Source organism: Leopardus geoffroyi, chromosome C3 (assembly GCF_018350155.1).
Source record: "Leopardus geoffroyi isolate Oge1 chromosome C3, O.geoffroyi_Oge1_pat1.0, whole genome shotgun sequence".
Lineage (NCBI taxonomy): Eukaryota > Metazoa > Chordata > Mammalia > Carnivora > Felidae > Leopardus > Leopardus geoffroyi.
In genome coordinates this window covers 57,360,435-57,373,989 of record NC_059338.1, presented here as the reverse complement: position 1 = coordinate 57,373,989, position 13,555 = coordinate 57,360,435, and the positions used below count along the sequence as shown (strand labels likewise).

General features: G+C 39.4%; 1 protein-coding gene across 1 annotated transcript in view; it reads right to left on the bottom strand.

Moving 5' to 3' along the window:
- F5 (coagulation factor V) overlaps positions 1 to 13,555 on the bottom strand; it is a 74,979-nt gene that overhangs the window by 50,999 nt on the left and 10,425 nt on the right. The window lies entirely within an intron of this gene.

Sequence of the window (13,555 nt, the reverse complement as noted above, 5' to 3'; positions counted from 1 at the left end):
TCAAACTTTCACTCTTCACAGATGACATGATACTCTATATGGAAAACCCAAAAGATTCCACCAAAAAACTGCTAGAACTGACCCATGAATTCAGCAAAGTCGCAGGATAGAAAATCACTGCACAGAAATTGGTTGCATTCCTATACACCAATAATGAAGTAACAGAAAGAGAAATCAAGGAATCGATCCCATTTACATTTGCAACACAAACCATAAAATACCTAGGAATAAATCTAACCAAAGAGGTGAAAAATCTATACGCTGAAAACTATATAAAGCTTATCAAAGAAATGGAAGAAGACACAAAAACATGGAAAAATATTCCATGCTCCTGGATAGGAAGAACAAATATTGTTAAAATGTCAATACTACCCAAAGCAATCTACATATTCAATGCAATACCTCTCAAAATAACACCAGCATTCTTCACAGAGCTAGAACAAATAATCCAAAAATTTGTATGGAACCAGAAAATACCCCGAATAGCCAAAGCAATGTTGAAAAAGAAAACCATACGCTGGAGGCATCCCAATCCCAGACTTACAGCTGTATTACAAAGCTGTAATCATCAAGACAGTACGGTACTGGCACAAGAACAGACACTCAGATCAATGGAATAGAATAGAGAACACAGAAATGGACACACAAATGTATGGCCAACTAATCTTGGGCAAAGCAGGAAAGAACATCCAATGCAATAAAGACAGTCTCTTCAGCAAGTGGTGCTGGGAAAACTTGACAGCAACATGCAGAAAAATTATTCTGGACCACTTTCTTACACCATGCACAAAAATAAACTCAAAATGGATGAAAGACCTAAACATAAGACAGGAAGCCATCAAATCCTCAAGTAGAAAGCAGGCAAAAATCTCTTTGACCTTGGCCACAGCAACTTCCTACTCAACACATCTCTGGAGGCAAGGGAAACAAAAACAAAAATGAACTATTGAGACATCATCAAAATAAAAAGCTTCTGCACAGCAAAGGAAACAATCAGCAAGACTAAAAGGCAACCGACAGAATGGGAGAAGATATTTGCAAATGACATATCAGATAAAGGGTTAGTATCCAAAAGCTATAAAGAACTCAATACCCAAAAAACAAATAATCCAGTGAAGAAATGGGCAAAAGACATGAATATACACTTCTCCAAAGAAGACATCCAGATGGCCAACTGACACATGAAAAAATGCTCAACATCACTCATCATCAGGGAAATACAAATCAAAACTTCAGGAGATACCACCTCACACCTGTCAGAATGGCTAACATTAACAACTCAGGCAACAACAGATGTTGGCAAGGATGTGGAGAAAGAGGAACCCTTTTGCACTGCTGGTGGGAATGCAAACTGGTGCAGCCACTCTGGAAAACAGTATAGAGGTTCCTCAAAAAATTAAAAATAGAACCACCCTACAACCCATCAATTGCACTACTAGGTATTTATCCAAGGGATACAGGTATGCTGTTTCAAAGGGGCACATGCACCCCAATGTGTAGAGCAGCACTATCAACAATAGCCAAAGTATGGAAAGAGCCCAAATGTCCATCGATGGATGAATGGATAAAGAAGATGTGGTATGTATGTATGTGTGTGTGTGTGTGTGTGTGTGTGTGTATAAACGGAGTATTACTTGGCAATCAAAAAGAACAAAATCTTGCCATTTGCAACTACATGGATGGAACTAGAGGGTATTATGCTAAGCAAAATTAGTCAGAGAAAGACAAATACCATATGACTTCACTCATATGAGTACTTTAAGATACAAAACAGATGAACACAAGGTAAGGGAAACAAAAATAATATAAAAACAAGGAGGGGCACAAAACATAATAGACTTTTAAATATAGAAAACAAGTAGGGTTACTGGAGGGGTTATAGGAGGGGGTTGGGCTAAATGGGTAAGGGGCATTAAGGAGGAATCTACTCCTGAAATCATTGTTGCACTATATGCTAACTAACTTGGATGCAAATTAAAAAATAAATGAATTAAAAAATATAAATAAAATTAATGCTTTTGTTAAAAAAAAAGTAATTTTCAATAGTATATTTTCATTTCCTCCCTCCCAGCCTCTGTGCTATTTTGTATTGTACATAAATTTTACTTCTGCATTTATAATATACCCCATAATAAATTGTTATTATTTTTGCTTTAAAGTTTAGGTAATTGATGATCTTTTCAAGAGATTTAAAATGAGGAAGAATTTTCTCTATATTTAGCCATTTCTGGAGCTTTTTATTGCTTCTTGTGGATCCAAATATCCTTTTAACATGATTTTTTTCTGATTAAAAGACTTTCTTTACCATGTTTTTCTGGTCTGCTAGTGAGAAATTATTTCTTCTTTCCGTGCCTAAGACAGTCTTTATTTTGTTTGTTTTAAAAGAGTATTTTTGCTTGGTATGGAATACTAAGTGGGCAAATGGCCCTCTCCTACCCCACACCAGTACTTTAAAGATATCTCTAATTGTCTTCTGGCTTGCATTGTTTCTAATGATGTCTACTATCATTCTTATTTTTGTTTCTGGGGTTTTGTTTTTTTCAGTGCTTGTAACATTTTCTCTCATTCTTTTTCAAAGCTAGTCAAATTTATTAGTGGGGGGTTGTATACCAACTTCAGTGACAACTAATGTTAATAAGCTTGATAACTTATCACTACCATTGGACCAACCAACATTTTCTCTTTATCACAGGTCTTTAGCAACTTGATTATGATGTGCTTTGGAGTGCTTTTCTTCATGTTTCTTCTTCTTGGTTTTGTCAGGCCTTTGTAAGCTTATAGTTTCATTACATTTGGGAATTTTTTATCCACTATTTCTTTAAATATTTCTTCTGTTTCTCCCCATTCTAGAATTCCAATTACATATATGTGATGTCTCTTGATATTGTCCCATAGCTTAGTGATGCTCTGTTCATTTTGTTCAGTCTTTTCTGTCTTCATGATTCATTTGGATAGTTTTTATTGCTATATATAATATTTTCTAATATTTTCTTCTACAGTGCTGTTAATCTCAGTGTACTTCCCATTTCAGCTCTTGTATTCATCTGTAAAGTTTCCACTTATGTGTTTTTATATCTTCTGTCACTCTTCTCATCATGCTCTGGAGCATATGGAGAATATTTATAATAGCCTGTCTTAATGTCTTTGCCTGCAAGTTCTATTATTTCTTTCTCTCTGTATCTGTTTCTTTTGATTAAGTATTTTTTGGTTATGGGTCGTACTTTTCCTGCTTCTTTTAATGCTCGTTAGTTTTTATTAACCTTGTGAGTTTCACATGTTGGTTGCTGGATTTTACTGCATTCCTGTAACTAATATTGAGTTTTATGCTTGTCACCTCCAGAGCAGTCTGAAGCCTAGACTAATGTTACCCAACTCCTGTGCCTTCTGATGATTCTACTCTCCCCAGTGCCCATTAATTAGGCGGTCTTTCCACTTTTGATGATGGGGACATAAACTGTGTTTATGTGTGTGGTCCAGGGAGTGTTCTGGCTGTTTCTGTCTGGTGGTATTTTCCTTACCTTCAATACTTTCCTCACATACACGTGCAGATCAGTATTTAGTTGAAGACTCGACAGGATCGCTGTGTAGATTCTCAAGAACTCTTTCTTTGTGTCTAAACCATCCTCTTCAGGATTCTGCCCTATAAATCACAAGTTCCAGCCACTTTGGCCTACCGAAAGTCTCCGTTTCCTTAACTCCAAGAGACTGTTGAGCTCACCATGAGACCATTCATCCTCTTTGTGCTATGCCCTGGAAACTCACTCAAGGCAGGGAGCTTGAATACTCATAGGGCCCACTTCATTTGTTATTCTTCTCTTATGGAAGATTCTCTTGTGTTGTCTGTTGTTCGATGTCTGAAAACTGCTGTTTCATACATTTTGTCTGCCTGTCTAGTTGGTAAACAAAAGGGTAAATCTGATAGCTCTTTTCCAAAAGCCCAAGTTTGAGATGTTAAATTTCTACATAGAATATTTTACATTGCAGCCATGTCGGCTACCCTTGTTTAACTGCCCATCATCAGGAAAATCTATTCTACTCACAAACACTCATGTGAGCTTGCAAGGCATCGGCATATTTTGGGACTCCCCAGATGGGAGTGGGAAATAGGCACATGCATCCATCATCAGTGAGGCATTCAGGCACAGCAGCAACATGCATTACTGTACAACATAAGGTTCTGAGCATAGAAGCCATAATGTAGAAGAGTTGAGTAGGTGTATCCAGATTTACTTAACGTATCTCCATAGGGCGGAGCATCATCTTTATATGCATGGGAGAGAAAAGAACCAAACTTGAGATAATATTATAGTCATGATATCAGTTTACAGATGGAAAACAAAGATGGATTTTAATGCTCTCAGAAGCTGACAGTTTAATGCTGGGGATTCAGCTGGTGGCACACAGAAAAGAAAACCAGTCACAACTGGACCTCAGCTGTGATTAACTGAATCAAGTTACTGTTCACGCAACACAAATCCAACTGTGTTCACTCATTCTGGAAAACTTCTATGTGTTGTCTTACTCATAGGGAAAAGTCCAAGTGTGTTACCATGGCGGCTGAAGTCATCCGTGAGTTTTCCCAGTCTACCTATCCAGGGTAATCTCCCTCCATACCTCTAAGCTGTGTGCATTTTGTACTCCCACAGCAACCTACTGCCTCCAAAATATATCCCAAGTTTGCACTCTTCTCTGTGTCTTTACTGCCATCACCCCAGGCTAAAGCTATTGACTCCAGAATTAGCCTATTAACTGGGATTCTGGCATAAGAGTACCCTCCCAATCCATCTCCCAACCTGTATCCAGAATGATCCCTCAAAACTCCAGATCTTACTTTGCCATGTTCTTGCTTGAAATCCTGATAATAGCTTCTACTTTCACAAAATTCTTTTTTTTTTTTTTAATTTTTTTTTTCAACGTTTATTTATTTTTGGGACAGAGAGATACAGAGCATGAACGGGGGAGGGGCAGAGAGAGAGAGGGAGACACAGAATCGGAAACAGGCTCCAGGCTCTGAGCCATCAGCCCAGAGCCCGACGCGGGGCTCGAACTCACAGACCGCGAGATCGTGACCTGGCTGAAGTCGGATGCTTAACCGACTGCGCCACCCAGGCGCCCCTCACAAAATTCTTAACATGGACCACAAGTCCCTGTATGACCTACCCCTACTTCTCTCTCCATTCTCATCGTGTGTGACTTTTCCCCTTGCTTACTACATATCACTCTCTTGGGCCGCCTTTTGGTTCCCCAGACAAGCCTTTCCATCCTACCTCAGGGTCTTTGCAGATACTACTCCCTCTGCCTAGAGTGTTCTTCTCTTTCTTCCTTTTGACAAATGCGTGCTCATCCTTTATATGTAAGCTTACTCCTGATCTCTAATTGTGTTACAGATTTTTTTCTTTTACTTCACTCATTATAATTTATAATTAAATGTGTGTGGCATTGCATGATTAATCTCATTTTCTCCGACTAGATAACAACTAGTTGTATCGTGCATATTCGGTCACCAGAATGTAAGCAACTCAAAGGCAGCTGCTGGATTGTATTTGTGTTAGCATGTCTGGTGCCTTTCACAGTGCCTGGCGTGGAGAAGGTGCTCACTGAGTGTTTATGGAACTCTTAAGATATAAGGTCCTGTGGGCTAGAACCAAAGCTATCGAGTGTTAGCTCACAGGTGTTTTGTTAGGATTGCATGGCATTAAAACAAATTAAATGCCAACATTAACACTATGTAGATATCATATAAGAATCTGGATTGCTCTCTTCTCTTAAACAACAGCAACAACTAAAGCATGGACATTTCACGACACTGAACCAAATTCCTGTATCCAGGAATTTGCCTGACCTGATACCTGGTTACCCCCTTTAGATAGGGCAGTGGCTCTGTGATCCCCAGTCCCTAAAGGACACATTTTTTTTTTCATTGAATTAGCCTCCTGACTTCTATAGGCATCTGAATTGTGACCCTCGTGCTAGTGAAAAGCTTAACGTGGCATTCTGTTGTATCTTTTCTTCTCCTCAAAGATAGTTTGACGCCGATAAGCAATATTTACTCTAGGCTGAACTTTCACTCTGATGATAAAAAGGATCTGGATATTAAAATTATTAGGAGTTGAGAAATGTTAAAAGCTTGAATAATTTCCTGAGAGTAGTACTATTATTTCAGTCTAAATCAAAAAGAAAAAAAAAAGAGTTTATGAGAAGTCTCTGCTAATAAACAGGAAGTATTATCTCTGGAAAGTTACAAAATAGCTTTGGTAGAAAAGAACAAACAGGTCTGATAAGGAGAGTTGCCCTCTCAGATCAAACCTTGTCTATTGACTGGAACTGGCATGGCAAGTTAGTGACTAGAACTATCGGGAATCAAGCCTGAGGGCCTTTATTCAATGCTTGATGCCTCTTGGCCTCAGAAGAAGCCAATTTATGTTTCTGGACATGATGCTTCCACTGTCCCAGCTGTTAAAACATCACAGGAAATTCCTATAGTAGAAAGTGGCATTCTCTCTATTGCCTTCATAAGCTCTCAAGAGGACAAATGTGATATTCTTTGTAGGGTGAGAGATAACTATTAAAGTTCTTCATCTCTCTCTCTCTCTCTCTGGATAAATGCATGCTCAACCTTCAGACATCAGCCTGAATGTCAGTTTACTCATTCCCTGATCTCTGATATATATATATATATATATATATATATATATATATACACACACACACATACATATACATATATATACATACATATACATATATATCATATGAAGTGTATATGATATATAAATGGAATATATATATATTTCTAAAAGTATTCATAAATACATATAATATTCATCATAATTTTTAATTAAGTATTTGTGAGATTATATAATTGGTGATAGATTGTGAAAGAAAGTATGTGAGTTTTGAGGCCAGAATTGAAATTTCTTGACTGTATCACTTGTTGACTGGGTGACTTTGGGAGTTTCTTGACCTGCCTTTGGGCCTCACGTTTCCCATTCATAACAATATAATCCTTTCTCTAGTAATAATATTATCATCTTTGGTGGGTTATGAGAACTAAAAACTATGTAAAATGCCTGGTGCCTAACCAATGCTACAGCACTACACTTCACGATGTTGGCTTTTTCGTTCTCAGCCACGTTGCAATGGATACAGCCTCTTTCCTTTGTGTTTTACCTCCGATTAGCTGTATCTTAAGTGTTCACCTTAACACATGTGAGAAAGATTAGAGGTGGTGACGTATCTACTCTAAAGTGGTAAAAACTGGTAATAAGACTGGGCTGTTGATCACAATCACCAGCAAAATTAGTAAATTTCAGAGCACGGGCGAGGCTCTGTGCTAGGTTCCTGGTCGCAAATATAAAGAGGTAAGACCCTGAAGTCTACCCACAGCCCAGTAGGGTACATGCTGATGTCTCGGCTGTGGTGGGTTTCACCTCTAGATTTCTTCTAGGGCCACTTCAGTGGAGAAGCCACAGTGTTCACATTGTGCATCTGTAATTACAATCAAGCAATATAAATATCTAAGAATCACCTAAAAGGTTTTAACACATACTAGAAATGGCAATGAGACTGATTCTCTAATGATATCAAATTTATTTTTAAATGGTCATGGTTTCGTATCCTGCTTTATTTGAACCAACGATGATTTTTAAGTGTCTGTCTAGTGACCAAAGCAAATCATCGAGAACTTCATATTCGTGTGAAAGGAATAGGAATATGAAGTTACATGTAAGATACATTTCAAATAATTGAATGAATGGCTTTAATTAAGTTTGCTATACTACTTAAAAGGTGAGTTATGAGCATCTTAAAATAAATAGTGAACAAAGTTGTACATGGGCATAGCTTCTCCAATTACACTGAGGACTGAGATAATGAGATAACTGGAGCATGATTTTATTGTGGTTTTTGTTCTTTTCACTTCCAAGTATTTTATTTTACCTTTAGCCTAAAATAAACCAGGCATAGTGTATCTTTGATTTCACAACCTACCTAATATGAGGTATGAAGTATTAACAGCTACTTAAAGGAAACATTTATGAAATGCATTTTTTGATGAATCTGATTTTGAGTTTGTCATCAAAATAAAAGCCTAATCTCTTAACAGAAGAGGGGAGAAATGGACAGGAAGGACTATTGTGCTAGAGCAGAAAAAGTCCTTCTTCAGCTTCTTGCGAGAATAAATTCTTTACACAAGGGTAGCCCTTTGTTTTATATTTACTTAAGTCTGTTCACTGCCAGCTCAGTTCATAGTCAGCATTGCAATTTGTTTACTCTTGTCACGATGAACCAATTATTTGCCAAAAGCCCTTGTTTTTTTTTTTTTTTTTTTTTTTTTTTTTTTTTTTTTTTTCAAATGTAAAATGCTGCCTACAAGCTTTGGGAAAGTGAAGATCCAAGAAGACCTGTTTTGGTCACCCAATAGGGTGCTCATTCTTGAGATCCTCCCTTGTTACTTATTTATTTTTAGAACAGCTCTTTTCCTCTCCATTTAATAAACTTAGCAAATGCGTCAGTGTGTATCTGAACACTCAGAATCTTCTTTTTTTGAATATTTTTTTCATGTTTATTTATTTAAGAGAGAGACAGAAACAGAGCACCAGCAGGGGAGGGGCAGAGAGGGAGACACAGAAACTGAAGCAGGCTCCAGGCTCCGAGCTGTCAGCACAGAGCCCCACGCGGGGCCTGAACCCATGGACGGCAAGATCATGACCTGAGCTGAAGTCAGACACTTAACCAACTGAGCCCGCCAGGTACCCCATAGAACCTTCTTTAGAAGCTATAATTTAGGTAATGGGCAAATTAGAATGCTGACATTCTATAAGGAACCTGGTTCCACAGCACAGGATGTGCAAGTCTCTTTTGAAGGGGAGTCCACATTTCTGAGACTTATGAGAATTGTTGTATCAGCCATTACAGTTGTTCGGGTATTTACCATATACCCAAAGAAGGATCTGTATAAGGCCAAAATACTCAGATGAAAAGGGAAAAATATCATTGCTAACATTATGTCAAGTATTGGAATGTTTTGGAAAAACCCTAAGACTAAGTTTTCATATGGAGAATTTGGCAATACTAGATGCAAACCTCTGGTGGAAAATGCCTGCCTGCCTTCCTTCCTTCCTTCCTTCCTTCCTTCCTTCCTTCCTCCCTTCCTTCCTTCCTCTCTTTCTTTGAAAAATTCTGAATCCAAAGCAGACTCCAGGCTCCGAGCTGTCCGCACAGACCCCAACACGGGGCTCGAACTCACGAGCTGTGAGATCATGACCTGAGCCGAAGTCAAACACCCAACCAACTGAGCCACCCAGGTGCCCCTCTTCTTTCTTCCTTTATCCAGAGTTGGCTTACCAGCAGATAGCTGAATATTGTAAAACTAATCTTGTGATCTAATACTCATAACGCAACTCACACATTTAAGTGAGGATATAAAGCAAATAAAAGAATAATATTAAGATTCATTCTGAAACGAACTTTCAAAGTTAATTGACCAAAACAGCTACAAAAATCTTACTGAAGAACAAAATTTGCTCAACGGTGCATCATTACAAACAGTTCGGGGAGTGCAGTCTACAGAGTCTCTGAAATTTTAACCTCAAATCGAAACTCTCAGTGATAGAAACTTTTTAAATGATTTGGTACAGCTAAAGATATTTTATTTCCTGCCTTAAAAATATACTCTTATCAAGGGTGCCTGGGTGGCTTAGTCAGTTGAGAGTTCAACTCTTGGTTTCTGCTCAAGTCATGATCTCACAGTTCATGAGTTTGGGTCCCGCATCGGGCTCTGCACTGACAGTGCAGAGCCTGCTTGGGATTCTTTCTCTCTCCCTTGTTCTCTGCCCCTCCCCCACTAGTTCTTTCTCTCTCTCTCTTTCTACACACACACACACACACACACACACACACACACACACACTCCTTTTAAATACATGTGTAAAGGAAATGTTCTTGTGAGCATTTTTACAAATCATGGCTTGTCCGACCTGTCAAATGGGTTACTCATCCTGCCCTATGTATGACTGAGGTCTCTCTCAGGCACACCTGGGGAGGGGGGTACAACCAGAAGTGTTCGGCAATGCCAACGACAACCTGGCATGTATGTCGGGTGATGCCAGCTTATGGATGAAAGGCCAGGATGAGATTTTCACACCGAGTAGCCTCTTTCCCGGCCAGAACTCAGATTTCCAACCTAACGAAAGCACAGCCAAACATTTCGAAAAGCAACAAGGCTTCTGGCCAACCAAAACAGATGTTACAAAACCCGTGAGTGACAGCTCAGGATCTTTACCTGTAGACAACACCATAGGCGACAATGTAGACTTTCATTTAGAGTCCATTTACTTAGACTGCACATAATTCTAACATTTGTGGGTGTTTGCAAAGTCTCATGGTGGATTGGAAGGAATGGCTTAGAGATAAGAGTTTTACTTCTCATCCTCTGTTTCAAGAGAGTCTGGGGAAGTACAACATATACCCAAAGTGATTTAAAAAAGTATTTATGGGACTCCTGGGAGGCTCAGTCAGTTAGATATCTGACTTTGGCTCAGGTCATGATCTCATGGTTTGTGAGTACGAGCCCCATGTCAGGCTCTGTGCTGACAGCTCAGAGCCTGGAGCTGGCTTTGGATTCTGTGTCTCCCTCTCTCTCTCTGCCCCTCCCCTCCTCAAAAATAAATAAACATTAAAAAAAAAATTTTAACGGATCTTAGACACGTAAAGAAATAAACCCCAAACCATCTGGAAAATGTAATGATTCAAAATGACGTCTCTGTGCTCCGGATAACTGAGGTTTTCTGTGCAATTTTAGTTCATTTTGACATCTAAAATCTGAGTTTTATTTCATTCAAGTGCAGATAAAATGATGAGCACTATTCAAGGTCAAGGCCAAGGCCTTCCTTCATCTAAGCTTCTGGAAACAAACTTTAACACCTGCACTGTGAAAAGCCATGACATAACCACACCAACAATGGCTGACCTTGGGTGTCAAACACGTGCCAAGAACTTTACATATATTATAACTAATCCCCGAAATAACCTTCATTGGGAGGAACTGCTATGCTCATCTCACAGATATAAAACTAAGGGTTAGGGGTAAAGGAAATTGCCCAAATTTAAACATATTTTAATGTCTATTTATTTTGGGGAGAGAGGGAGAGAGAACGCACAGTGGAGGTGCACAGAGACAGCGAGACAGAAAATCTGAAGCAGGCTCCATGGTGTCAGCACAAAGCCCAGTGTGGGGCTCAAACCCATGAACCATGAGATCATGACCTGAGCCAAAGTTGGACACTCAACCGACTGAGCCAGCCAGGCACACAGAAGTTGCCCACATTTAAAACCAGGTCATCCTGGTTCTAAAGCCAGCATTCTTTCCATGGCTATCTTTTCCTTCTAGCTAATGAGAGTAGGTCTCCACATCCTTGGTGGGGCTCAAGGATTAATTCCCAGAGAAGTAGGATTAGTGTCAAGGTGGTGTCATTCCCTGGTTAGATGAGGCGGCCATAGGGGCAAGGATTGAGTCCTCTCTCAAGCCATCTCTCCAGTACCTACTTCTGCGAGAAAGGAATCTGGATTCTCATGTAGCTGACTCAGTATGTAGTTAGTTGATTTCCATACTCCCCAAATTAGTTCAAACCACAGAGGAAGGCTCTGGGCCAGAGTGAGTGTCAGGCAAGAGGATATTTTATTTTAACACGGAGGGTACACTAAAACGAACAGGCTTGTCTTTTACCACGCAGGGCACTCAACCTACTTACTAGATTTGCATCTCACTTCCAAAATAAAAATTCCACATTCCCCACCAATCTGTATTTGCCTTTCTCAGATTTAGGAGACTCGTGGCAGTAATCGGGTGGCCAGTGGAAGGGGTGGGAGCATCTTAAATCGTTGCTCATAAAGGACTGGCTGTGGCGGAGCGTGGGAACAAATAAACAGTAAAGAAACGGGGGCAATGGTGCAAGGTTTGCTCCCTGTGCAAACAGCCCCGCTGGAGGACAAAGTCCACAAACCTTATCTCCTCCCCTATTTGAAATGGAACCTGGATGTGACATTTTGGGGGTTTTCCCCTCTGACATTCCATTGCTGAATTCTTGATGTAGTCATCTGGAAGCCTCATAGGTAGGTTAAATGGTTGTTTGCTACGCTGCCGTATGATTTTAAGAACACAAGAGAGACTCCTGTGCATGCTACCTCACTCAGAGTCTTGCCAAATTGGCTCTTTAAGATGCCTGAAATTTCACAGTTAATCCTTCATTGTTTTTCCCTAATCCAAAGATCAAGCACTAATGCAAATAGTCCTGGGAAGGGTAGTTCATTGACCTATTATCAGTCATATATACCTTAGTTGGAATGAGTTTGACGAATCAATTCACACAAGAAATAATAAATGTAAAAGTCACTTTGTAAGCCATAAATTGTCAGATAAATATGGAGTTATTTGAACATATTTTAAAACTTTTTCACTGAGATATAACATAACTGGAATCCATGTTGATTGAAGACTCAATGTTACCATCATGTCTAATGTTTATCAAGTGTTTACTACATGCTAGACATTGTTCAAGGCTTTCATGACAACAAACCGATATGGGGCAGGTATGATTCTTATTCTCATTTTACAGATGAGAAAGATGAGGCAGAGAAAGATGAGGCTAAGTAACTTTTCAAAAGTCACACAGCTAGTAAGTGTCTGAGCCAGGATTTGTACCAGGCAGTCTACTTCTAGAACCTGCACTACAACCCACTTTCCTACTCAGTTGCTCTCTTCAAAGGTATGATGGCTGGAACACAGGGGAGGAAGAAGATTTGTGAATCATGAAGGGCCTGAAGTTATTTAAAACTCTTATTATACCAATATCTATTACAATATAGATACAATTTTCTTGTATCGGTGCTTATACCAGTATTGTGGTCTGAACGTCAGCATAACGGAAATAACTAGAATGATGTCAACAATAGGTGCTTACTATCATGTATCTGATGTAGTCACTTTTACCACCTTCATCCTCGTGATCTTTGCCCTCATTGTCTTTATCATCACTGTCATTTATTGAGGGCTTCCCATGTTCCAGGAACCATGTGTTGTCCACTACCTAAACGATCTCACTTAATCCTCAAAGCAACCTTATGGCGTTGGTATAACCATTCCCATTTTATAGATGATAAAACTGAGGTTCAGAGATGTTAAGGCCATAGAGTCAAAAGTGATACAGCTGGAATGGGAACCTAAGTCTGCCTTCTAAGCGTACGTTCTTAACCACGTCACTATGTCCAAAATTTGAATCATACTTCTACAAGCACCACCACAAAATACCACGTATTAAGTGTGCTTTCTGTGTTGGCTTGGCCCTCTGTCAGGCTAGTCCTATCTCATGATTTCAAACGACAGTTCATGGGTTAAATCCAGCCAGCTGCCTGTTTCTGTATTAAAGTTTTACTGGGACCCAGACATACTCCTTCGCTTACACGTTGTCTGTGACTGCTTTTGCGTGAAAAGGTATTGTTGAGTAGTTACAAGAGCGATCCGAAGGCCAACGGTATTTGCCATCTGGCTCATCGCAGA